The sequence below is a fragment of the Bos grunniens genome, chromosome 5 (genome assembly GCF_055505025.1).
Source record: "Bos grunniens cultivar Pamir isolate PY7600 chromosome 5, Bosgru_T2T1.0, whole genome shotgun sequence".
NCBI classification, from domain to species: Eukaryota; Metazoa; Chordata; class Mammalia; order Artiodactyla; family Bovidae; genus Bos; species Bos grunniens.
This window is the reverse complement of record NC_141169.1, coordinates 18,385,337-18,412,406: the sequence shown is the minus strand read 5'-3', so window position 1 is coordinate 18,412,406 and position 27,070 is coordinate 18,385,337. Positions and strand designations below refer to the sequence as shown.

At 36.5% G+C, this 27,070-nt stretch overlaps 1 long non-coding RNA gene across 5 annotated transcripts in view; it reads left to right on the top strand.

Annotated features, from left to right (window-relative positions):
• The window catches only part of LOC147371357 (uncharacterized), a 201,144-nt gene that overhangs the window by 76,075 nt on the left and 97,999 nt on the right, over positions 1-27,070 (top strand). For 2 of the 5 annotated variants that reach the window (XR_015164795.1, XR_015164791.1), the window contains one exon: positions 13,634-13,829. The exons of 2 other annotated variants lie outside the window; for them this stretch is intronic. This is a non-coding gene — a long non-coding RNA (uncharacterized LOC147371357). Of the gene's footprint in view, positions 1-13,633; positions 13,830-19,349; positions 19,694-27,070 lie in introns of those variants that run through there. One more of the 5 variants, XR_015164793.1, reaches the window with a different exon arrangement.

Here is a 27,070-nt window from a genome sequence, read left to right as displayed (position 1 = left end):
TATGATTTTTCTTATGAATATCAACTTCATATGTTTAGAATATCCTATAACAATTTCTATAATTTTAATCTTCTTCATAGAAATCATCAAAAATATAATAATTTATCCAGTAAAAATGTTAACAGAGGTCTGGAGTGTGTGTGTGTATGTATGTGTGTGTATGTATTTGGGTATGTGTGCATGGAGATATATGATGGAGCAAAGAAAACATTCTGAGAGGTCAATCAGAATTAGAGGAGCATTTCTTTCAGAGTACAATGTAACATCTTAAGGATACATCCCTCATAGGATCACTGTGCTTGAAATTAACCTTGAAACTATTTAGAATAGTTCTGTATTTGGTAAATTGAGGACCCAGATTTAGGAATTCTACAACTTGATAGTCATGTTTTATAGTATTTATAGTATTTTCTTATAAAAATATTTTTCTAAATCTTGAAGGGATAAGTTGAATTCTGTGTTTCTCATATTTGTTAAAGTTTTATACATGATGATACAGACTTTGATCAAATATTCCCAGATGCTCCCTTAATGTAGCTCCTTAGTTCTAAAGAGATCAGATCTTCTGACAAGATCTATAAAGAGCAACTATGAATTTTCATTTGGAAAGGAAGGAAGCTTCTCCCTCTCCATTTTCTTGAACTTAGCAGTCAAGATTTTAATATAAGTTTTAGATTTTCTTTCTTTTTTTAAAATGTGGTTTTGACTTTATTTCAAGTCTTAGCTAGTGGCTGGCTGGTTCTTCTTGCTGTGCTTAGTCTCTGTCGTGTCTGACTATTTGCGACCACATGAACTGTAGCCCGCCAGGCTCTTCTGTCCATGGGGATTCTCCAGGCAAGAATACTGGTGTGGGTTGCCATACCCTTCTCCAGGGGATCATCCCAACCCAGGAATTGAACACGGGTTCCCGCATTCCAGGTGGATTCTTTACCATCTAAGCCACCAGGAAGCCCAATTTCTTCTTGATTAGCTGATTAAGTCCACACCCTAATCACTTCTCTTACTGGATTTTCATACTTCAAGCCCACTGTTGGTTCAGTTCAGTTCAGTTCAGTCACTCAGTTGTGTCTGACTTTTTGCGACCCCATGAATCGCAGCACGCCAAGCCTCCCTGTCGATCACCATCTCCCAGAGTTCACTCAAACTCTCGTCCATCGAGTCGGTGATACCATCCAGCCATCTCATCCTCTGTTGTCCCCTTTTCCTCCTGCCCCCAATCCCTCCCAGCATGCTAATTTTCCCAGGGTGAGGTACCAATATCTGGGGATAGCTCCTATGTCCCTGAGTTGGGAAACTGACATTATACAAAATAGTCAATCCACAGGGAGTCCTAGAAATCTAGATAACTTAGAGTCCTATGTAAACTGCCTTCTACATCTCTAGCTTGCCCTTACCCTCTTCCAGGATGTAATGCTCTCTAGGGCTCTGATTGGCAGACCTCTGTCCTTCGGTGTATAAGTAACAGAGTTTGACAGCTCTTCTATTTGTGTATCAGTTTGTTGTGTCCTGCTGTTAAAGAATTTTCAAATCTTATAATCATTGGTGAAGTCAGTAAATTCCATGTTCTCTACTGTTGCTTCCAGACCCATTGATATGACACTGTCACTGACTAGTTTCTTTCTTTATGGTCTATGCCAAGTGATCATGCCACTTTTCCATCTTCTTATGACTTGTCTTTCAGCATCTATATTTTATCCTTATTTTAAAAAATTAAACACTTATTATCATAAGATATTCTGTATTTCTATATTATTCCAACTTTGGACATTGGATATCAGCTTCTCTGATAACTCACTTGGTAAAGAATCTGCCTGCAATGTAGGAGACCTGGTTTGATTCCTGGGCCGGGAAGATCTGCTGGAGAAGGGATAGGCTATCCTTTCCAATATTCTTGGGTTTCCCTTGTGGCTTAGCTGGTGAAGAATCCACCTGCAATATGGGAGACATGGGTTCAATCCTGGATTGGGAGGATCCCTTGGATAAGGGGAAGGCTACCCACTCCAGTATTCTGGCCTGGAGAATTCCATGGACTGTATAGTCCATGGGCTTGTACAGAGTCAGACAAAATTGAGCTAATAAATTAAACACATAACCTAGATAGTATATTGAAAAGCAGAGATATTACTTTGCCAACAAAGGTCTGTCTAGTCAAGGCTATGGTTTTTCCAGTGGTCATGTATAGATGTGAGAGTTGGACTGTGAAGAAAGCTGAGCACTAAAGAATTGATGCTTTCAAACTGTGGTGTTGGAGAAGACTCTTGAGAGTCCCTTGGACTGCAAGGAGATCCAACCAGTCCATCCTAAAGGAGATCAGTCCTGGGTGTTCATCAGAAGGACTGATGCTGAAGCTGAAACTCCAATACTTTGGCCACCTCATGTGAAGAGTTGACTCACTGGAAAAGACCCTGATGCTGTGAGGGATTGGGGGCAGGAGGAGGAGGGGGCAACAGAGGATATGAGATGGCTGGATGGCATCACCGACTTGATGGACTTGAGTTTGAGTGAATTCCGGGAGTTGATGATGGACAGGGAGGCCTGGTGTGCTGTGATTCATGGGGTCGCAAAGAGTCAGACATGACTGAGTGACTGAACTGAACTGAACTGAACTGAACCATAAGATGGAGAAGGAAAAGGCTACCCACTCTGGTATTCTGGCCTAGAGAATTCCATGGACTGTATAGTCTATGGGGTTGCAAAGAATCGGACACAACTGAGTGACTTGCACTTCACACTTTTACCATAAATACTTGATATTTCCATATTATTCCAACTTTGGGCATTATTTAGTAATTAAGATTATTTAGTAATTAAGAATTCTTAATATTAATCAACTCTTTTAAGACCTTTTTCTCAGAATCCTTCAAACTTTGCAATCATATTTAACTTCAAAAATCAACCACTCACTTTCATCACCGTCCTTTCCATTAGATCAATTTGTGGGATATCTACACTTTTAAGATCTTGAACTACAGAAATTCCTCTTTACAATCAATGTTACTTTTGTTTAATTAAACTCAATCAACACTGCTCTTTATAATATATACATTATGAAAACAAAGGAGGGAGCAAAGATAAATAAGGGATTACCCTTATTTTAAATAATTTATAATCTGAAGGAAGAGATGCTGCTGCTAAGTTGCTTCAGTCGTGTCCAACTCTGTGTGACCCCATAGATGGCAGCCCACCAGCCTTCCCCGTCCCTGGGATTCTTCAGGCAAGAACAATGGAGTGGGTTGCCATTTCCTTCTCCAATACAAGAAAGTGAAAAGTGAAAGTGGAGTTGCTCAGTCATGTCCGACTCTTAGCGACCCCATGGACTGCAGCCTACCAGGCTCCTCCATCCATGGGATTTTCCAGGCAAGAGTATTCGAGTGGGGTGCCATCGCCTTCTCCAGAAAGAAGAGATAAGTATGCAAATAACAGTATTACTAGGCATAACTTATGCCAATCAAAATGATATAAAAACCGAGAACTCAAGAGAGTAACTCTAGGTATTAGAGAAAGCATACCATCTTGCCCTTATTATTACTTACCTTCCTCAATTATTGTCTTTTTCACTTACCAAATCACTTAGCAGTTTATATTTCCTATTTTCCTAGTAGATTACTTTCTCACTTGCCTCAGTAACAATTGGAACACATATATTTCAACAATATTTTGGCCAAACACACTTGCTATAGTAATAATTATTTCAGAGGGGAAATTACCTAAGACATCAATCTATAATTATCATTAATGTATCATTGGAATACCATATTATCATTAGAAATGTAAGTTGATGGAAATAATTGGTTAACAGAAATTCTCTCAATGAACATATTGTGGCTTCATATTGCATGAATGAATATTTGATAAGCCCTTTGAGTTTACGTTCTTGCTTGAGTGAAATGATGGCCATTCTGAGTAGGAGAATCAGTCCAATGAACTGGACACATTTTTTTTCTTAGTTGGGGATGCACGTTTGGGGCTTGAGCTTAACTGATTTTCTTGAAACAATAAACAATATTCTCTTAATTCTTCCTTTTCCCAGTGTGTCAGACAGCTTTTCTTCTGAACACAGATTAAAAAGCTGATTTTAAAATAATCTGTCTGAAACCTTATTTAGGTGTTCACGTGCTTCATTCAAGCCCTGAGTGCACAAAACTTCCTGTGCTTTAACCTTCAGTTATGCTTGCTCTGTCATTCCCCAGAGACTGAATAATAGAATCTAAATTATTGAATCAGAAATAAAATGAATCACCTAGACTAGACTGAACTCTTGCGAAACAAATCAACTTTTTGAAGGACTATGAATATGAAAAAAATCTCGTTTTATGGAAAGGAAAATTTTCACTAAAATATACATACAGATACACATACCTATCTATATCTATACAGACTAGCTTAATGGAGTTCAGATAATATACCTAAACTTTCCTATACCAAGTTAATGATTTTGAACTCATAGTTTTCTAGTTGACTATGAGCTTAAAACAGTATTTTTGTATAAATTACGTTTGCTGCTAGACCAGGATTGTATTGAATTATATCCCTAATAAACATTTTAGCTTTATTTCTCTCATTAATACAAGAAATATTTCCTTATTTATAATTCTCTTGTTCCATATAGAATTAAATCTATATATTTCTGTTGGCTGTTCACATGACCTGTGATGAAAATGTAAAAATATGTGGCTGTATCCATAGAAACAGGTGGTAAGCTTACATCAATATTTTATCATACTGACAACCAGCAATTTCAGTGATTACATTTTCTGTATCAAACTTGTTCAAGAGTACACATAAGGATTATGAAGGGATTTAATCTGTTTTCTTTACTTATTAATGAAAATAGGAAAATGTTGAAGGAAAAAGATTTACCTACAAGTATTTATAGAGTGTTTTCAGGTATGAGAATTTATGGTACCTTTCAGGTTGTGGTCTTTAGTGCAAACTAAATTAGGATAGAATAGTGTACAAAGCTCCTTTTCTCAGAGTTTGACCACCTGCAGTGAAATTAACCTTATTTGTTAATTAAAATCAGAATGTTTTAGACGGAACCTATTGATATATATTTAAATAAACCTAGCTGATTTCTTTAATGCATGCAAAGGTTTAAGAATTAGTGCCCTGTGGGTAATTCATGTTTTTTTTTTAATAATAATTTATTTATTTTAATTGGAAGCTAATTATTTACAATATGGTATTGGTTTTGCCATACATCGACATGAATCAGCCACCGGTGTACTCGTTTTCCCCATCCTGAACCCCTCTCCCACCTCGCTCCCTGTACCATCCCTCTGGGTCATCCCCGTGCACCAGCCCCGAGCACCCTGTATCATGCATCAAACCTGGACTGGCAATCCATTTCACATATGATATTATACATGTTTCAGTGCCATTCTCCCAAATCATCCCACCCTCACCCTCTCCCACAGAGTCCAAAAGACTGTTCTATACGTCTGTGTCTCTTTGCCTGTCTCGTATACAGGGTTATTGTTACCATCTTTCTAAATTCCATATATATGCATTAGTATACTGTATTGATGTTTTTCTTTCTGGCTTACTTCACTTTGTATAATAGGCTCCAGTTTCATCACCTCATTAGAACTGATTCAAATGTATTCTTTTTAATGGCTGAGTAATACTCCATTGTGTATATGTACCACAGCTTTCTTATCCATTCATCTGCTGATGAACATCTAGGGTTGCTTCCATGTCCTGGTTATTGTAAACAGTGATGTGATGAACATTGGGGTACATGTGTCTCTTTCAATTCTGGTTTCCTCGGTGTGTATGCCCAGCAGTGGGATTGCAGGGTTGTATGGCAGTTCTATTTGCAATTTTCAAAGGAGTCTCCACACTGTTCTCCCTACTGGCTGTACTAGTTTGCATTCCCACCAACAGTGTAAGAGGGTTCCCTTTTCTCCACACCCTCTCCAGCATTTATTGCTTGTAGACTTTTGGATCGCAGCCATTCTGACTGGTGTGAAGTGGTACCTCATTGTGGTTTTGATTTGCATTTCTCTGATAATGAGTGATGTTGAGCATCTTTTCATGTGTTTGTTAGCCATCCATATGTCTTCTTTGGAGAAATGTCTATTTAGTTCTTTGGCCCATTTTTTTGATTGTGTCATTTATTTTTCTTGAATTGAGCTGCAGGAGTTGCTTGTATATTTTTGAGATTAATTCTTTGTCAGTTGATTCATTTGCTACTATTTTCTCCCATTCTGAAGGCTGTCTTTTCACCTTGCTTATAGTTTCCTTTGTTGTCCAGAAGCTTTTAAGTTTAATTAGGTCCCATTTGTTTATTTTTGCTTTTATTTCCAATATTCTGGGAGGTGGGTCATAGAGGATCCTGCTGTGATGTATGTTGGAGTGTGTTTTGCCTATGTTCTCCTCTAGGAGTTTTATAGTTTCTGGTCTTATGTTTAGAACTATTTTGAGTTTATTTTTGTGTATGGTCTTAGAAAGTGTTTTAGTTTCATTGTTTTACAAGTGGTTGACAGGTTTTCCCAGCACCGCTTCGTAAAGAGATTGTCTTTTCTCCATTGTATATTCTTGCCTCCTTCGTCAAAGATAAGGTGTCCATAGGTGCGTGGATTTATCTCTTGGCTTTCTGTTTTGTTCCATTGATCTATATTTCTGTCTTTGTGCCAGTACCATACTGTCTTGATGACTATGGCTTTGTAGTAGAGCCTGAAGTCAGGCTGGTTGATTTCTCCAGTTCCATTCTTTTTTCTCAATAGTGGGAGATTTTAATACCCCACTCACACCTATGGATAGATCAACTAAACAGAAAATTAATGAGGAAACACAAACTTTAAATGATACAATAGTCCAGTTAGATCTAATTGATATCTATAGGACATTTCACTACAATACAGTAAATTTCACCTTTTTCTCAAGTGCACACGGAACCTTCTCTAGGATAGGTCACACCCTGGGCCATAAATCTAGCCTTGGTAAATTCAAAAAAAATGAAATCATTCCAAGCATCTTTTCTGACCATAATGCAGTAAGATTAGATCTCAATTACTGGAGAAAAACTATTAAAAATTCCAACATATGGAGGCTGAACTGAATAACCAAATAACCAATAACGCTGCTGAATAACCAAAAAATCACAGAAGAAATCAAAAAAGAAATCAAAATATCCGTAGAAATGAATGAAAATGAAAACACAACAACCCAAAACCTGTGGGACACTGTAAAAGCAGTGCTAAGGGGAAGGTTCATAGCCATACAGGCATAGCTCAAGAAACAAGAAAAAGGTCAAAAATTTAACCTAACTCTACACCTAAAGCAACTAGAAAAGGAAGAAATGAAGAACCCCAGGGTTAGTAGAAGGAAAGAAATCGTAAAAATTAGGGCAGAAATAAATGTAAAAGAAATGAAAGAGACCATAGCAAAAATCAACAAAGCCAAAAGCTGGTTCTTTGAGAGGATAAATAAAATTGACAAACCATTAGCCAGACTCATCAAAAACAAAGGGAGAAAAATCAAATCAATAAAATTAGAAATGAAAATGGAGAGATCACAACAGACAACACAGAAATACAAAGAATCATAAGAGACTACTATCAGCAATTATATGCCAATAAAATGGACAACGTGGAAAAAATGGACAAATTCTTAGAAAAGTACAACTTTCCAAAACTCGACCAGGAAGAAATAGAAAATCTTAACAGACCCATCACAAGCACAGAAATTGAAACTGTATTCAGAAATCTTCCAGCAAACAAAAGCCCAGGTCCAGATGGCTTCACAGCTGAATTCTACCAAAAATTTAGAGAAGAGCTAACACCTATCCTGCTCAAACTCTTCCAGAAAATTGCAGAGGAAGGTAAACTTCCAAACTCATTCTATGAGGCCATCATCACCCTAATACCAAAACCTGACAAAGATGCCACAAAAAAAGAAAACTACAGGCCAATATCACTGATGAACATAAATGCAAAAATCCTTAACAAAATTCTAGCAATCAGAATCCAACAAAACATTAAAAAGATCATACATCATGAACAAGTGGGCTTTATCCCAGGGATGCAAAGATTCTTCAATATCCACAAATCAATCAATGTAATACACCACATTAACAAATTGAAAAATAAAAGCCATATGATTGTCTCAATAGATGCAGAGAAAGCCTTTGACAAAATCCAACATCCATTTATGATAAAAAGCACTCCAGAAAGCAGGAATAGAAGGAACATACCTCAACATAATAAAAGCTATATATGACAAACCCACAGCAAACATTATCCTCAATGGTGAAAAATTGAAAGCATTTCCCCTAAAGTCAGGAACAAGACAAGGGTGCCCACTCTCACCACTCCTATTCAACATAGTTTTGGAAGTTTTGGCCACAGCAATCAGAGCAAAAAAAGAAATAAAAGGAATCCAAATTAGAAAAGAAGTAAAACTCTCACTGTTTGCAGATGACATGATCCTCTACATAGAAAACCCTAAAGACTCCACCAGAAAATTACTAGAGCTAATTAATGAATATAGTAAAGTTGCAGGATATAAAATCAACATACAGAAATCTCTTGCATTCCTATACACTAATAATGAGAAAATAGAAAGAGAAATTAAGGAAATAATTCCATTCACCATTGCAACGAAAAGAATAAAATACTTAGGAATATATCTACCTAAAGAAACTAAAGACCTATATATAGAAAACTATAGAAAACTATAAAACACTGATGAAAGAAATCAAAGAGGACACCAATAGATGGAGAAATATACCGTATTCATGTATCGGAAGAATCAATATAGTGAAAATGAGTATACTACCCAAAGCAATCTATAGATTCAATGCAACCCCTATCAAGCTACCAACGGTATTTTTCACAGAGCTAGAATATATAATTTCACAATTTGTATGGAAATACAAAAAACCCCGAATAGCCAAAGCAATCTTGAGAAAGAAGAATGGAACTAATTCATGTCTATAACTCTGAAAATACAGTAAGATTACAGGTAGACAAAGCATGGCACAAGAGATTTAAGACTCTTCAGTGACTCCAAGGATACTTTTATCAAATGAAACAGGTTTATTGAAGTAATAGTATCATATAAGAAAAATAATCCAGAAAATAAAGTAGGAGCAAGAATTAAAGAAGCAAACAAGTAGGCACAATGTGGTGTTTCTTTGCTGATTTCTACTCACATAAAAAGGTGTGTTTTTCTAGGGTGTATTCTCAAATCTCCTTAGGAAGATCAAGCTTCCTAGGATAGAAATCTAAATTCAGTTGCAGAGAAACATTTTAGGCTGCTGATCTACGTAGCCCAAAGACCTTAGTTGCTATATTATCTTCTTGACCCAGGGATGGAACCAGGGTCTTTCGCATTGCAGGCAGATTCTTTACCATTGGAAGCCCCGATATTACTACATAATGACCTCTTTCAAAGTAAAGTTTATTTAATCTGCAATGTCTAAAGGAAAGAAAAACACATTAATGCTGTCAGAGACTATTTATTTCTCAGAGATTAAAGTTTAGAAAAATTCTCAGAGGATAAAAATTACTCATATTTCCCATTTTAAAATGCTTTTTAGCCCCATAGTGAAAGTGAAAGTGAAGTCACTCAGTCGTGTCCAACTCTTTGCGACCCCATGGACTGTAACCTACCAGGCTCTTCTGTCCATGGGATTTTCCAGGCAAGAGTACTGGAGTGGGTTGCCATTTCCTTATCCATGGGATCTTCCCAACCCAGCGATCGAACCCGGGTCTCCCACATTGCAGGCAGACACTTTACCATCTGAACCGCCAGGGAAGCCATAGCTTTTTAGCCCCATAGCTGTACTTTTAAAAGGTAGAGTTACTGGGAGTAACTAGAATGTAGAAGATTTGAACAGGGCAACCAAAGGGAGAAGTGTGTCTGATTTTCATATTGCAAATGCTTGCTTTGTTGAATAGTTTAAAATTTTATTGTTGTTGTCCAATACTGAATGGAAGTATTTTGTAGACAGTCTTAGAACTATGCTTTTGTATACAGGAGTATTAAAGCTTGATGGTAAAGAAGTGTTTGGTGATCATGAGTATATTGTGTAGTGTCTGTTGTCTCAGTTTGCCCATTTTTGAATGGAGATGATAATAATAGTGCTTACTGTATAGATTCTTGTGAAGATATGAGATAATAAATGGAAATAACTTGGAACAGGGCTTAGCAATGACTAATCATCAATAACTATTTATTTATCTACAAGAATATTTAAATGTTTGTTAGAGAAGACTCTTGAGAGTCCCTTGAACTGCAAGGAGACCCAACCAGTCCTTCCTAAAGGAAATCAGTCATGAACATTCATTGGAAGGACTGATGCTGAAGCTGAAACTCCAATACTTTGGCCACCTGATGCAAAGAACTGACTCATTGGAAAAGACTGTGATGCTGGGAAAGACTGAAGGCAGGAGGAGAAGGGGACAGCAGAGGATGAGATGACTGGATGGCATCACCGATTCAATGGACATGAGTTTGAGTAAACTCCAGGAGTTGTTGATGGACAGGGAGGCCTGACATGCTGCAGTCCATGGGGTTGCAAAGAGTCAGACATGACTGAGCAACTGAACTGAACATCTAGAAAGTTCCTGCTTTGAGATATTTATATAGATTCTGCTCATAGCAGTTTAAACCGTTTTCTTAAAAAGAAAAACCAAAACCAAGTAGCATAACTTAAAAAAAAAAAAATATTCATGATACTGGTGAAACAACAAAAACATCAAAAACAAAATTTCTGTGGCTTAGCAGAATCAAACATTATTTCTCACTTATAAATCTGTCAAATGCAATGTTTATAGTTGGTGGACTCCCTCTGATAATTTACTACCATTTTCTTAAAAACTTTGGCCCCAGAAGTTCATACATCTCTGTTGCTCATTGTTTGTGAATTCTACTTATGTGATTATACCTCAGCACAAAGGAAGTGAATCATATAGTCAGTATTTAGATCTTGCTTCCCACTGACAGGGAAGCTCCAATTTTTGATGGACAGCTAGCCACTTTTCACACAGTCTCCACTTACATTACAAAATGTTTGAATCAGTAGCTTTACATTTCAAGAGGCAAGGTGATTCATGATTATGGCACTTTAGATATGTCTGAAAAAAAAAAAAAACTTCTTTAGGGAATCTTTTGTATTTGACCCAACATCTGAGTCTTTTGAGAACAATTTGTGAATAATTGATCCTTCCTTGAAAGCAGGCTAGATGAATAGTGAAGAAAATATATGAATACATCTATTGAACTTAGATGGGGAAGCAGAAAGATCAAGGAAAACAAAGAAAAGGCTTTGGTTTCGTTTCTCATTGTGGCTGATACAGAATATTTCTCCATATTTGTAATACATATTTGTGATAAATCTCCAAATTTATCTCCAAATTTGGATATCCCTCCAAATTTGTCCATCTTATGATCAGTGCTTTTTATACAACTCACATCTGGAGAGAGAATAGTCTGTCGTTTTGCTGTAGGTGTATTAATTGACAATCTCTTCTGGCATGCTAAGATTCTGAACAGCATTCATCTTTATCTTTGAGTATTCTAGAAATCCATAGAATGATTCAAACTTAGCCCTATAAAAGCAGATTTATTTTTAGGACTTATTCTTAAAGCTGACTCATTTGACATTGACTTGACTTCTAAACAAATAACTTTTCCTAGTTTGTTCTGGTGAATTCCACCCATCCAATCTCTATCTAGCTCACCATGATCTACAAAGCTTCCCCTCGACCCCCAGCTCTCTGTCTAGCTCCTTTATGTGTACTACATGCACAGTCATTTATTAAAGTCCTTTTCCTGGAGAAGAGGTCATCACCATACACTCAAAGGAATCTGGACATGCTCAAATCTTTCTCACCTGAAGATACTCCCTCCCTTCACTTCACAACAGCACATTACTGAGCTGTTGTCTATCTGATCTTTACTATATTCATCCCTTGCATTTGCTTGGCCAATTGACTGTCTAATGCTATCTCTGGCAGCACAATATAGCCCAACACATACTAAGTGGCACATAATCATACATTCTAGTTATAGCTTAGAAAGATATCAATGGCTATAAAAAGTTATTGTGTAATTTTCAGCTTTCTCTTCAATAGAATCAGAATGATAGTGTCTACCAAATGTAGCTTTTGACAGATAAAGGTGGAATGAATGTAAGGTGGTTAGCCCAGTGCTTTGAACTAGTTCTTATTTTAAAATTATTATTATTGTAGTTATAAACTTTATTGTAGTAACTTTGATTTCTTGAGTGTTTATTTGTCCCATCTGCTGTACCTCTTCTCTTCTCCACATATTTCATGCACACAGCTTCAACCCTCCCAATGGTTTTTCGGCTCCCAAATCTATACCAGTAATCCTACCAGTCCTCATGAACTTTAGGTCTGTGTTTCCATCTGCCTTGATGTATTCAGTGCATTTCTTCAGTGAGATTTTCTATTTCTATACTCCACACCACATTCCTTTCTCATTTCATTCTTACTACAATGCAATGTTATGTGCTGTTACCATTCTCATCTTATAGATTAGGAAACATGGAAACCTGTAAAGTTGAACCCACTGAAATATCCACTCGAGGAATCTGGGCTTGCTCTTCATCCTTTATGCCTAGTAATTTTATCTCTTTCCCATATTCATCCCATCTTCTTCATACTTTGTTGTTTGTGATCACAGATGGCATCTAGGATTTTTTTCAAAGGTGGATTTCTGTCTTAGGTCTGATTTATTGGTGATTTTTTGAGAGGAAAGAGGGGTATATATTTTTGTATTATACCATGATGAATCTGGAAGCCCCACAGCTGTACTTTTAAAAAATAGTTACTGGGAGTAACTAGACTGTAGAAGGTTTGAACAGGTAAGCCAGAGGTAGAAGTGAGTCAAGATTAAAGAGGAGGCATGTTTCAAAGTAGATGGAATGTGTTGTGTACAATAGAAAAATATAGTGAGGAGGTAGACAAAGTGTGGCCCTTGGTGTCCACTGCACTAGGTTAAAACTCTAGCTATTATGGTCATTGATGATGTGGAGTAAGTTATTTTATCTCAGAGACTTTGTTCTATGAAGGGTGCTTTTCTTTCCTTCTATAGTCAGCTCCAAAATTACATATACTTTAAATACCTTAGCTGTGGCCATTTAACTATATTATGGGTAAAGTCATCTGCACCTGTACATAATTAAGATTCTTGCTGAAAGTTATTTAGCTGCTGATAGAGGTTGCTTAGTAGAGTCATTGTTCTAAAATGTTCTTCAGACCACCTGCTGGATGTTACCAGTTGAATGGAATGGTGCTTTGAATTTTGATACATTATGTACAATTTATACACTTATACCATGATTAGTTACATTAGTTACATTCATTTAGCAAATGCCCTTGTGAAAGTGAGAAAATATGGGCAATTGCTCAGTGCATTTCATACTTTGTAAGAGCATTCATTGATAATGCTGATGAATAATTAATCAAATAATTGTTCTGTTCAGTGTTCTCTATTTTGGAAGTAAGTTGAGTTCCTTTATATATGGTGATAGACATTGAAAATCCTATTTCAATCCTGCAATACAGATGTGAACTACTGTTGTTCTACAGCTTAAGTGCAGAGATTGCTTGTGCAGAACTTCTGGCCCCCTAAAAATCACCTGTTCTCTCTTTTGCAGGAGGACTGACTTGTTACATTTTCATTGATACTTTGTATATTTCTTATTGTGTGTGCATCTCTATTGGATCCAGTTGAATTTACTAATTTTGAATGTATAATTTTTTATAGTTGTGTCTCAAATATATATACTTAACACCTTTGTCTTAAAATGTTATAATCCATTAAAATGGTACAAAATTCAATAATATTTGAAATTAGTAATATTTTTATTTTGTCTAAAATCAGCACACTCACAGGCTTTTACTTTGGTAAGCCTTTTCAGATTCAAGCTTTGGAATTTATTTCATTTTAAATTTCCACAGATTGCTTAGGCATGTTCAGTGAACCTGTACAGGACAGGAGATTTGGGTGGGATAACATCTGTAACACAAATCTGGATCTATCCAAGTGAAACAATTTAAACTTATTAAATTACTTCAGCGTTCAAGGAGCCCTGATTAAGAGCTCCTCCAGTCCAGGAATTGAATAATTTCACTGCCACTTCAGGCCATTCGATGTTTTACATTATCTCTAGTGGTGTCCTTTTAGGTTAAACATAATCCTGTTAAGCAATGCTGCTGGCTTTTTGGGCTACATATACCAAGTTGAGTTATGTTCTGCTGTTATTTGGGGCTGTGTTTCTTAATTCTTCATCTTGGATGACTGGCATACTCTGGCAATAAGCTTATATACAGTAGCTGGATGGATTCTTCATTGGTAAGACTGATTAAATTGTTGTAAAATATTTATGACCCAGATGTCTTCAGGCCACATCATTCTTAAACCTAAATTTCTTTGGTTAAATTCCAGTCTGTTGAAAATATGCCTATGCCCCCATCTTTCCTAGCCAATACCAGGTTTTTGAAGACTCTTACATACACTGACAAATGAGTTCTGATTTTCATTCTCCACAGCAGTTGGCTTATGATGAATGTAAACTCTATTTTGCTAACTTGTAGTGTTACCATTAATAACGTTAGATAAGATGGGAATCTTCTCATATCATTGCTACCATTTCTGGCAGGTTAATTCTTTAGTAGAAATAAGGATCTGTGGAAACTTTTAATCAAAGATGCTCTCAACTTGGCAAAATTACCACAATTATAACACAGTGCCAGGCACTAAACTAATAGTTTGCATATACTAACTCACTCCTTGAGAAAAAGTCTATGATGAAGGGATTATAATTATTCCTGTTTTGCAGATGGAAAGACTCAAGGCATAGACCAGTTAAAGTAGTTTACACAAGTTTACATGGAGTCAGATGGATTCAGTTTATACTCTGGTCAGCTACTTGCTAATCTGTGCCCTAGAGATTTGTTTTGTAATCCCTTTCAACAAAAGATGTCCTCATCTATAAAATGCAGTTACTGAGAGAATTTGTCTTCTTTAGTTGTGAAGATTGAGTGCGATAATTCATGTTAAATGCGTAGCAATTGGCAGCTACACAAATGTTGGCTGCTATTATTTTTTCTAATAAAATGGATTTAAATTGAATTTGAGAAAAATCTGTTCTCTCAAGTCATTCTATTAGCTGAGTTTTCTTCAAAGTCACAGAAGTAAATCAGAAGGATCTTCCTATTATTGAATTTTAAAAAATGGGTTAATATTTCTCACTTTGAGAAGTGAAGTCAAGGTTGAAAGCTCAGAACAAGTTAACACAATACTTATCATCCATCTCAACTCTGAGGGTAGAGACTTTTGCAGCCAGAGGACAGTTAAGTTGTTGTATCCAACATTTGTTGAATGCTTCTTATGGGCCTGGATCCATGGTAAATGCCTGAAGGTATTATTTGTTTGAATCCTTTTGACAATTGTACATAATAGGTATTATTATCCATATTCTCCATATTCTTTAAAGAAGAGAAATGGAGACATATGGGAATTCAGCAATTTGTCCTAAAGTTGCATGGTTGTTAAATGATGGAGTCAGGCCCTCTGACTTTAGACGCTAATCTGTTTACCACAGATACTTTCCACATTCTATGTTGCTAGGCATTGGAAAAATGTTCCATTGGCTAGAATTAATTCTGTGTCCTGACTGTTGGGACTCCTGGAAGAATTATATAACTGCTCTTAGAATTAGTATGGGCCATGAGACCAATCTTACAAGTTGTCTGTGCAAAGAAAGCAAGACAGAACTGATGCATTTCTATTGACCACAAATCTTGGGAATTTAATTGTGTCCAAGGGAGTGGGTTTGATTCCCAGGTCAGCAAGATCTCCTGAAATAGGAAATGACAACTCGCTCCAGTATTCTTGCCTGGAAAATTCCATGGATGGAGGAGCCTGGCCGGCTATAGTCCATGAGGTCGCCAAGAGTAAAATATGACAGAGTGACTGAGTGTGCACACACACACAAGGGAAAGAAAGTGGAGAATATTTTCTTGGTTTCAGATTTACTAAGTGTCTGGAGAATTCAGACACTGTCCATTTGCCACATGTAAGGTAAAAATTACCTCTTCTCTCAGGGGCATTTGAGACATTTATGTAATTGTAACAATGCAGGCCTCTAGTCCACTAGGTCTTATTGAAGGTCTTTCTTTCCTAAATAGCATTTTAAGAACCTTTTGTTCTCACTGCCTCTTTGAACTTTGTATTATTGATACCCCAAAGTAGCCAGCAGATGTGGACTCTGTCTAGTGACTAGCTAGCCTGTGAAGTCTGCCTTTGTCATGTTATAATCCAAACTAGACAGCACATTAAAAAGCAGAGACATTACTTTGCCAACAAAGGTCCATCTCGTCTAGGCTATGGTTTTCCCAGTAATCATGTATGGATGTAAGAGTTGGACTATAAAGAAAGCTGAGTGCTGAAGAATTGATGCTTTTGAACTGTGGTGTTGGAGAAGACTTTTGAGAGTCCCTTGGACTGCAAGGAGGTCCAACCAGTCCATCCTAAAGATCAGTCCTGGGTGTTCATTGGAAGGACTGATGTTGAAGCTGAAACTCCAGTACTTTGGCCACCTGATGTGAAGAACTGACTCATTTGTAAAAACCCTGATGCTGGGAAAGATTGAAGGTGGGAGGAGAAGGGGACAACAGAGGATGAGATGGTTGGATGGCATCACCGACTCAATGGACATGAGTTTATATAAACTCTGGGAGTTGGTGATGGACAGGAAAGCCTGGCGTTCTGCAGTCCATGGGGTCACAAAGAGTCGGACATGGCTGAGCAACTGCACTGAACTGAATCACTATTATCACTGCCTCTTGCTATATAATTGTTTGTGTATGTAAACTTCTTTCCTTAAAAAAGGCTTTTCCTGCATCGCTCTATTTTACCTTTCAATTGGTGAATCATCTTCCATAGATTTCTGAGCCAAAGCTACTGTTGATGTTTTCGTAAACTTCACACCAAGACCTGAGTAAGAACTGTAAGTTTGCTTTTTACCTTCATGATCATCTCACCTCAGCTTTTGAATTTTTGATTGCAGGCATTTCTTTCTCCTATATGTCTATCCAATGCAATACACCTCTAGTGTTTCATTTCCTTGTTTTCCTCCTTTATAAAAAAGGATTGACTATATTTCTCTTTTTCTTCTGGACTCAAGGTCTTATTTTTCCTCTCCTATATGTATAATATGTCTTATGAGATCTCAATATTTTCCTTCAGGAAGTCATTCTCCATCTCAATTAACTTGTATCCCATTAATTGCTTTCAATCTATTTAGGTCTAGTAGTGAAACAGAAGCGTACTTAAAAAACTAATTAGGTTCCTTTAGGACCTTTTGGACCTAATGAGGATTTTCTCTATATTCCTCTTAAATTCTCCCTACTAAAATTAAGGCATAAAGAACATACATCGAGATGAGTAGATCTTACATGTGCATATTGGTGAGTTGTAACAAATGACTAAATCATGAATACTGCATCAAGATATAGAATATCTCCACTATCTCAGAAAGTCCCCTTGTGTTTACTTCCCAAACGAGTCCTATAACCATGGATGAGAAAAGTAATGATTTCTGTATCAGACTAATTTTGTCTATTTTTGAACTTCATAAATATGGAATCATACAGTTTATACTCATTTATTTCTAGTTTCTTTTGCTCAGTGTAACGTTTTAAGATTATGTCATTTCATGTGTCAGTAGTTCTCTTTTTTACATTTTTATTTTGAAAAACAATTATTAACAAATGTACCATTTTATTTTATTTATACCTATTTCCCACACATACCCCTACTGTATTATTTAATTATATTAATTTTTCAATTGAAAAAATATTTAATGGAGGTAACAATTTACTATGTTGTGAGTTTCATGTATATAGTATTATATTTCTTCTTCTGTATATTCTGCAGTGTGCTCACCACTAAAAATTTATTTTCCATTTCTCATCTTACAGTTGATTTCCTTTACCCATTTTGCTCTCCTCCACTTGTCTTCATTCCTCCCCCTGTGGTAACCACTATTGTGTTCTCATTCTCTACATTTTTGTTTTTTGTTTATTTTCCTTATTTTTTGGAATGCATTTTATATTTTTACTTTTTAAATTTTTTACCACTGGGTAATTTAAATCTTCCCTTTTTTCCCTTTAAATAATTTCTATTGGACTATAGTTGACTTACAATGTTATGTTAGTTTCTACTATGCAGCAAAGTGAATCATTTATACATATATCCACTCTTTTTAGATTATTTTCCCAGATAGTTCATTACAGAATATTGAGTAGAGTTCCCTATGCTATACAATAGGTCCTTATTTATTAATTTTTAAAAATATTCCACAAATGAGTGAAATTATGCAATTTTGTCTTTATCTGACTTGTTTCACTTGCATAATAGAAGACTTTTGGGACACGTGTTTTCATTTGTCTTTTTTTTTTTAATATTTAATTGAGGGATAAGTGCTTTGCAATATTGGTTTCATTTCTGCCATACATCTACATGAATTAGCCATAGATGTACGTATGTCCAGTCACTCTTGAACCTCCCTCCCACCTCCCACCCTGTTCTATCCCTCTAGGTTGTTACAGAGCCCCTGAGTCATACAGGAAATTACCATTGGCTATCTATTTTACATATGGTAGTGTATATGCTTCCATGCTACTCTCTCTCTCTATTCATTTCACCCTCTCCTTCCTCCACCCTCCCCAGCCTGTGTCCATTAAGTCTCCATCGTTGCTCTGCAAACAGATTCTTCAGTACCATCTTTCTAGATTCCTCCTATATGAGTTAATATACCATACTTGTTTAACGTTTTCTGACTTACTTAACTCTGTATAATAGGCTTGAGATTCGTCCACATCATTACAACTGACTCAAATGTGGTCCTTTTCATGACTGAGTACTATTCCATTGTATATATGTACCACAGCTTCTTTGTCCATTCATCTCATGATGGACATCTAGGTTACTTCCATGTCCCAGCTATTGTGAATAGTGCTGCAGTGAACATTTGGGTACATGTATCTTTGACTTTTAGTTTCAAAATTGAAGTGATATTGAAGTGGTATTGCTGGGTCACTTGGTAGTTTTATTCCTAGTTTGTTAAGGAATCTCCATACCATCTTCCATAGTGGCTGTGTCAGTTTACATCCACACCATCTGTGCAAGAGGGTTTACTTTTCTCCACTCCCTCTCCAGCATTTGTTGTTTGTAGATTTTTTGATGATGGCCATTCTGACTGGTGTAAGGTGATATCTTGTAGTTTTGATTTTCAAGAGAAGACTGTACACATGACCATCACCAGATGGTCAACACCGAAATCAGATTGATTATATTCTTTGCAGGCAAAGATGGAGAAGCTCTATACAGTCAACAAAAACAAGACCAGGAGCTGACTGTGGTTCAGATCATGAACTCCTTATTGCAAAATTCAGACTTAAATTGAAGAAAGTAGGGAAAACCACTAGACCATTCAGGTATGACCTAAATCAAATCCCTTATGATTATACATTGGAAGTGAGAAATAGATTTAAGGGACTAGATCTGATAGATAGAGTGCCTGATGAAATATGGACTGAGGTTTGTGACATTGTATAGGAGACAGGGATCAAGACCATCCCCATGGAAAGGAAATGCAAAAAAGCAAAATGGCTGTCTGGGGAGGCCTTACAAATACCTGTAAAAAGAAGAGAAGTGAAAAGCAAAGGAGAAAAGAAAAGATATAAGCATCTGAATGCAGAGTTCCAAAGAATAGCAAGAAGAAATAAAAAAGCCTTCCTCAGCGATCAATGCAAAAAAATAGAGGAAAAACAACAGAATGGGAAAGACTAGAGATCTCTTCAAGAAAATTAGAGATACCAAGGGAAGATTTCATGCAAAGATGGGCTCGATAAAGGACAGAAATGGTATGGACCTAACAGAAGCAGAAGATATTAAGAAGAGGTGGCAAGAATACACAGAAGAACTGTACAAAAAAGAGCTTCATGACCCAGATAATCACGATGGTGTGATCACTGACCTAGAGCCAGACATCCTGGAATGTGAAGTCAAGTGGGCCTTAGAAAGCATCACTACAAACAAAGCTAGTGGAGGTGATGGCATTCCAGTTGAGCTATTTCAAATCCTGAAAGATGATGCTGTGAAAGTGCTGCACTCAATATGCCAATACATTTGGAAAACTCAGCAGTGGCCTCAGGACTGGAAAAGGTCAATGGAAAGGACTGGAAAGGCAATGCCAAAGAATGCTCAAACTACCGCACAATTGCACTCATCTCACACGCTAGTAAAGTAATGCTCAAAATTCTCCAAGCCAGGCTTCAGCGATATGTGAACCATGAACTTCCAGTTGTTCAAGCTGGTTTTAGAAAAGGCAGAGGAACCGGAGACCAAATTGCCAACATCTGCTGGATCATCAAAAAGCAAGAGAGTTCCAGAAAAACATCTATTTGTGCTTTATTGACTATGCCAAAGCCTTTGACTGTGTGGATCACAATAAACTGTGGAAAATTCTGAAAGAGATGGGAATACCAGACCACCTGACCTGCCTCTTGAGAAATTTGTATGTAGGTCAGGAAGCAACAGTTCGAACTGGACATGGAACAACAGACTGGTTCCAAATAGGAAAAGGAGTAGATCAAGGCTGCATATTGTCACCCTGCTTATTTAACTTCTATGCAGAGTACATCATGAGAAACACTGGACTGGAAGAAGCACAAGCTGGAATCAAGATTGCCAGGAGAAATATCAATAACCTCAGATATGCAGATGCCACCACCCTTATGGCAGAAAGTGAAGAGAAACTAAAAAGCCTCTTGATGAAGGTGAAAGAGGAGAGTGAAAAAGTTGGCTTAAAACTCAACATTCAGAAAACGAAGATCATGGCATCTGGTCCCATCACTTCATGGGAAATAGATGGGGAAACAGTGGAAATAGTGTTAGACTTTATTTTTTGGGGCTCCAAAATCACTGCGGATGGTGACTGCAGCCATGAAATTAAAAGATGCTTACTCCTTGGAAGAAATGTTATGACCAACCTAGATAGCATATTGAAAAGCAGAGACATTACTTTGCCAACAAAGGTCCATCTAGTCAAGGCTATGGTTTTTCCTGTGGTCATGTATGGATGCGAGAGTTGGACTGTGAAGAAGGCTGAGCGCCGAAGAACTGATGCTTTTGAATTGTGGTGTTGGAGAAGACTCTTGAGAGTCCCTTGGACTGCAAGGAGATCCAACAAGTCCATTCTGAAGGAGATCAGCCCTGGGATTTCTTTGGAAGAAATGATGCTAAAGCTGAAACTCCAGTACTTCGGCCACCTCATGCGAAGTGTTGACTCATTGGAAAAGACTCTGATGCTGGGAGGGATTGGGGGCAGGAGGAGAAGGGGACGACAAAGGATGAGATGGCTGGATGGCATCACTGACTCGATGGACGTGAGTCTGAGTGAACTCCGGGAGTTGGTGATGGACAGGGAGGCCTGGCGTGCTGTGATTCATGGGGTCACAAAGAGTTGGACATGACTGAGCAACTGAACTGAATATGAATGATGTTGAGCTTCTTTTCATGTGTTTGTTAGCCATCTGTATGTCTTCTTTGGAGAAATGTCTGTTTAGATATTTTTCCCACTTTTTGATTGAGTTGTTTGTTTTTCTGGTATTGAGTTGTATGAGCTGCTTGTATATTTTGGAAATTAATTCTGTCAGTTGTTTCATTTGCTCTTATTTTCTCCCATTCTGAGGGTTGTCTTTTCACCTTGCTTATAGTTTCCTTTGCTGTGCAAAAGCTTTTAAGTTTAACTTGGTCCCACTTGTTTATTTTTGCTTTTATTTCCATTATTCTAGGAGGCAAGTCACAGAAGATCTTGCTATGATTTATGTCATACAGTGTTCTGCCTATGTTTTCTTATAAGAGTTTTATAGTTTCTTTTCTTATATTTAGGTCTTTAATCCATTTTGAGTTTATCTTTGTGTGTGGTATTAGAAAGTGTTCTAATCTCATTCTCTTATATGTAGTTGTCCAGATCTTCACTTATTGAAGAGATTATCATTTCCCCATTGTATATTCTTACTTTCTTTGTTAAAGATAAGGTGCTCATTGATGTGTGTGTGGGTTTATTGCTGGGCTTTCTACTTGTTCCACTGGTCTATATTTATGTTTTTGTGACAGCCCTATACTTTCTGAATGACTGTAGCTTTGTAGTCTGAAATCAGGTAAGTTGATTCATCCAGCTCCATTCTTTCTCACAACTGCTTTGGTTATTCGGGGTCTTTGTGTTTCCGTATGAATTGTGAAATTTTCTGTTTTAGTTCTGTGAAAAATGCCATTGGTAATTTGATAGGGATTGCATTGAATCTGTAGATTTCATTTGGTAATATAGTCATTTTCACAATATTGATTCTTCCAACCCAGAAGCATGGAATATTCCTCTATCTGTTTATGTCTTCTTTGATTTCTTTCATCTGTGTCTTGTATTTTTCTGTATTTAGCTCTTTTGACCCCTCAGGTAGGTTTATTCCTGGGTATTTTATTCTTTTTGTTTCAATGGTAAATGAGATTTGTCCCTTAATTTCTCTTTCTGATTTTTCATTGTTTTCTGTGTATTGATTTTGTATCCTATGACTTTACTAAATCCCTTGATTAGCTCTACTAATATTGTGATAGTATCTTTAGGGTTTTCTATGTACAGTATCATGTCATCTGCAAATCGTGAGACTTTTCCTTCTTCCTTTCCAATCTGGATTCCCTTTCTTTCTTTTTCTTCTCTAACTGCTGTAGTGAGGACTTCCAAAACTGTATTCAATAATAGTGGTGAGCGTGGGCACCCTTGTCTTGTTCCTGATCTTAGGGAGAATGCTTTCAGTTTTTCACCATTGAGAACAATGTTGGCAGTGGATTTGTTTATATAGCCTTTATTATGTTAAGGTAGGTTCTTCTGTGCCCATTTTTTTTTGAAGAGTTTTTATCATAAATGGGTGCTAAATTTTGCTGAAAGCTTTCCTGCATCTTTTGTGATTATAATATGGTTTTTATCTTTCAATTTGTTAATATGGTGTATCACATTGATTGATTTGCAAATATTGAAAAATCCTTGCATCCCTTGGATAAACCCGACTTGATCCTGGTATATGATCTTTTTAATATGTTGAGTTCTGTTTGCTAAAAATTTTAAAATGTTTTTGTATCTATGTTCATCAGTGATAGTGTCCTGAAATTTTCTTTATTTGTGATATCTTTGTCTGGTTTTGGTATCAGGGTGATGGTGGCCTCATAGAATGCGTTTGGAAGCATTCCTTCCTCTACTATTTTTTGGGAAGAGTTTCGGAAGGATAGGCATTAGCGCTTCTCTAAATGTTGATAGAATTCCCTTGTGAAGCTGTCTGGTATTGGGCTTTTGTTTTTTGGGAGATTTTTATCACAGTTTTGATTTCAGTGTCTGTAATTGGCTTGTTCTTAATTTCTATTTCTTCCTGGTCTTGGAAGGTTGAATTTTTCTAAATATCTGTCTATTTTCTCCAGATTTTCTATTTTATTAGCATATAGTTGCTTGTAATAGTCTCTTATGATCCTTTGTATTTCTGTGTTGTCTGTTGTTACCTCTCCTTTTTCATTCCTAATTTTGTTGATTCAATCTTTTTTGCCCTTTTTTTCTTCATGAGTCTGGCTAATCATTTGCCAATTTTATCTTCTCAAAGAACCAGCTTTTAGTTTTATTAACCTTTACTATTGATTCCTTTATTTCAACTCTGATCTTTATGATTTCTTTGTTATATACGTAGGAGTGGGATAGCTGAGTCATAGGGTAGATGCATGTTTACTTTATAGAAAATGCCAAGTGGTTTTCCAAAGCAGTTTTTCCATTTCATATTCCTGCTGGCAATGCATGAGAATTTTAGTTGTCCTATATCCTTTCCAGCATTTGATTTCGATAGTCATTTTAAATTTGACTCTTCTAGTGAGTGAAGAGGTATTTTTACCTAGGGCTTTAATTTACATTTCCTTGTTGACTAAATATGAAAAGGATTTTTGATCCAGATGCATTTGGGTTATTTATGAGAACTGATCTACTTCGATTTTATAGTTTGTCCTAGTGTGTGCTGCTTACACTGGTTTTGAGCCTTTCTTCTAAAACATAGTCTTCTAGAGTTCTCAATTGAATATGCAAAGTACTTTGTGAGATTTCTGTATTTTTGCTTGGCTAGAGTTAGACTGTCTCCCAATAGTGTATGACATCTAATATCTCTATTCAGTTAACAGCCTTGTAACAGACACTCTCTCCTAGACTTTGTGAATTCTTGCTCTGAACTTATTCTGTCTTTGCCTTTTCACCCTTGCTAGACTGTCATACTCTGCTTAGAGTCTCTCTTTCTACAAGATGGTCCATTAAGTTTCCTTGGACAAAACCTGGATCACACATAGGGCTCATCTCCTGTTTCCTTACTCATATGGTCACAGTTCTGCACTTGTCTATTTACAATACCTAAAAATGGTTTCATAATACACATTGTCCACTTGAAAGATTGTTTACAGTATGTGGGGAACTTGGGTACCAGTTGCTCCATCATGGCCAAGTGCAAGACTTTCTCCTTTGTTACTTACTAGTTAACTCAGGTGGCTTAGTGGTAAAGAATTCCCATGCCAAGCAGGAGGTCCAGGCTCAATCCCTGAGTTGGGAAGGTCCCCTGGAGAAGAGAATGGCAACCCACACCAGTATTCTTGCCTGGGAAATTCCATGGACAGAGGAGTCTGGCAGGCTACAATTCATTGACTCACAAAGAATTGGATACAACTCAGTGAATCAAAAACAACAAGGTAAATACTTAAGGGTTCAACCATAACCTAATTTTATTGCCATCTTTTCTATTTCTCCATTCAAATTACTATAATTGTAGATGATAATTATCTATATACATACCAAAATATCCTGGGAATTCATAATTGTGTAGTATATTGAATTTTTTTTTTTTTTTTTGGTAACTAAAGGTACTTAGGTATGGATATAGTAATGATTTTTCTTCAATAAATTAAAAGGAATTTAAAGTTGATATTTATCAATATCACACTCACTCACTTATATCTTAAGTGCTTCCTTAAGTTGATGAGAAAAGAATAAGTCTACAACTTTGTGAATTTTGGATAATCTTGCATTGTATCAGTGGAGATATGTCTACCATATCTGTCATGCATAATAGGAAAAATAGAGGTTGAACTGGTAATATGAAATGACTGCTCTAAAGGGCATTAGAATGTGACACCATTTTTAATATATTCTAGCTCTGCATATTAAAAACAAATTGTCTTAAATATATTTAATTCATTTTTTACAGTCATTAATCATAGAATTTGTTACTAAAATAATGGAAATTTATTGAAAACGTGGTACTGGTAGAAAGTCAAATTAGAAGGTCAAAGAATTCTGGGAAAGAAAATATTTCAATGGGCTCTTTACAATTGTTATCCTGAGGTATAAAGAAAAAAATAAATAGAATTCTTGTAAAAATAGATTAACCAATTTAGAAAGAAGGATGTGTATTTCAGATGAAGAAATGGAACTCCTATGTTAGTCTGTAGAATTTTTCATTAATTGTGTAATTAAATATCATTACTTTAAACAATAAAACAAATGAGAAACATTATAAAGGAGACAGCACTGGACTCAGGAAGTGACATGTTTCTTATATCTGGCTTTCTGTTGGGTCTGAGGGTCATTAAATCAGTTTGGGTCATATTTTTTTTTTTATTACCTATAAAATGAACAGATATGCCAAATAATTCTAATGTTCTTTTATAAAATTTTATTTATCTTTAATTGAAGGATAATTGCTTTACAGTATTGCATTGGTTTCTAGCAAACATCAACATGAATCAGCCATAGGTTTACCCATGTCCCCTCCAATTTGAACATAACTCACACTTCCCTCTCCATCCCACCCCTCTAGATTCTTATCTATCTCAGGTTTGAGCTCCCTAAGTCATACAGAAAATTCTCATTGGCTATCTGTTTACATATGGTAATATATGCTTCTGTATGAAACATGATCATGAACTCCTTATTGCAAATTCAGACTTACATTGAAAAAAGTAGGGAAAACCACTAGACCATTCAGGTATGACCTATTTCAAATCCCTTACAATTATACAGTGGAAGTGGCAAATAGATTCAAGGGATTAGATCTGATAGACAGACTGCCTGAGAACTATGGACGGAGTTCCATGACATTGTACAGTAAGTAGGCAGTGATCAAGACCATTCCCAAGAAAAAGCAATGCGAAAAAGCAAAATGGTTGTCTTAGGAGGCCTTACAATAGCTGTGAAAAGAAGAGAAGCTAAAGGTGAAGGAGAAAAGGAAAGATATACCCATTTGAATGCAGAGTTACAAAGAATAGCAAGGAGAGATAAGAAAACCTTCCTCAGTGATTACTGCAAAGAAATAGAGGAAAACAATAGAATGGAAAAGACTAGGGATCTTTTCAAGAAAACTAGAGATACCAAGGAAATATTTCATGCAAAGATGGGCACAATAGAGAACATAAATAGTATGGATGTAACAAAAGCAGAAGATATTAAGAAGAGGTAGCAAGAATACACAGAAGAACTATGCAAAAAAGATCATCATGACCCAGATAACCATGATGGTATGATCACTCACCTAGAGCCAGACACCCTGGAATGTGAAGTCAAGTGGGCCTTAGAAAGCATCACTACGAACAAAGCTAGTGGAGGTGATTGAATTCCAGTTGAGCTATTTCAAATCCTAAAAGATGATGCTGGGGGAAGTGCTGTACTCATATGTCAGCAAATTTGGAAAACTCAGCAGTGGCCACAGGACTGGAAAAGGTCAGTTTTCATTCCAATCCCAGAGAAAGGCAAAACCAAACATTGCTCAAACGACCACACAATTGCACTCATTTCACACACTAGCAAAGTAATGTTCAAAATTCTCCAAGCCAGGCTTCAACAGTACATGAACTTCCAGATGTTCAAGCTGGATTTAGAAAAGGCAGAGGAACCAGAGATCAAATTGCCAAAATCCACTGGATCATCAAAAAAGCAAGAGAGTTCCAGAAAAAC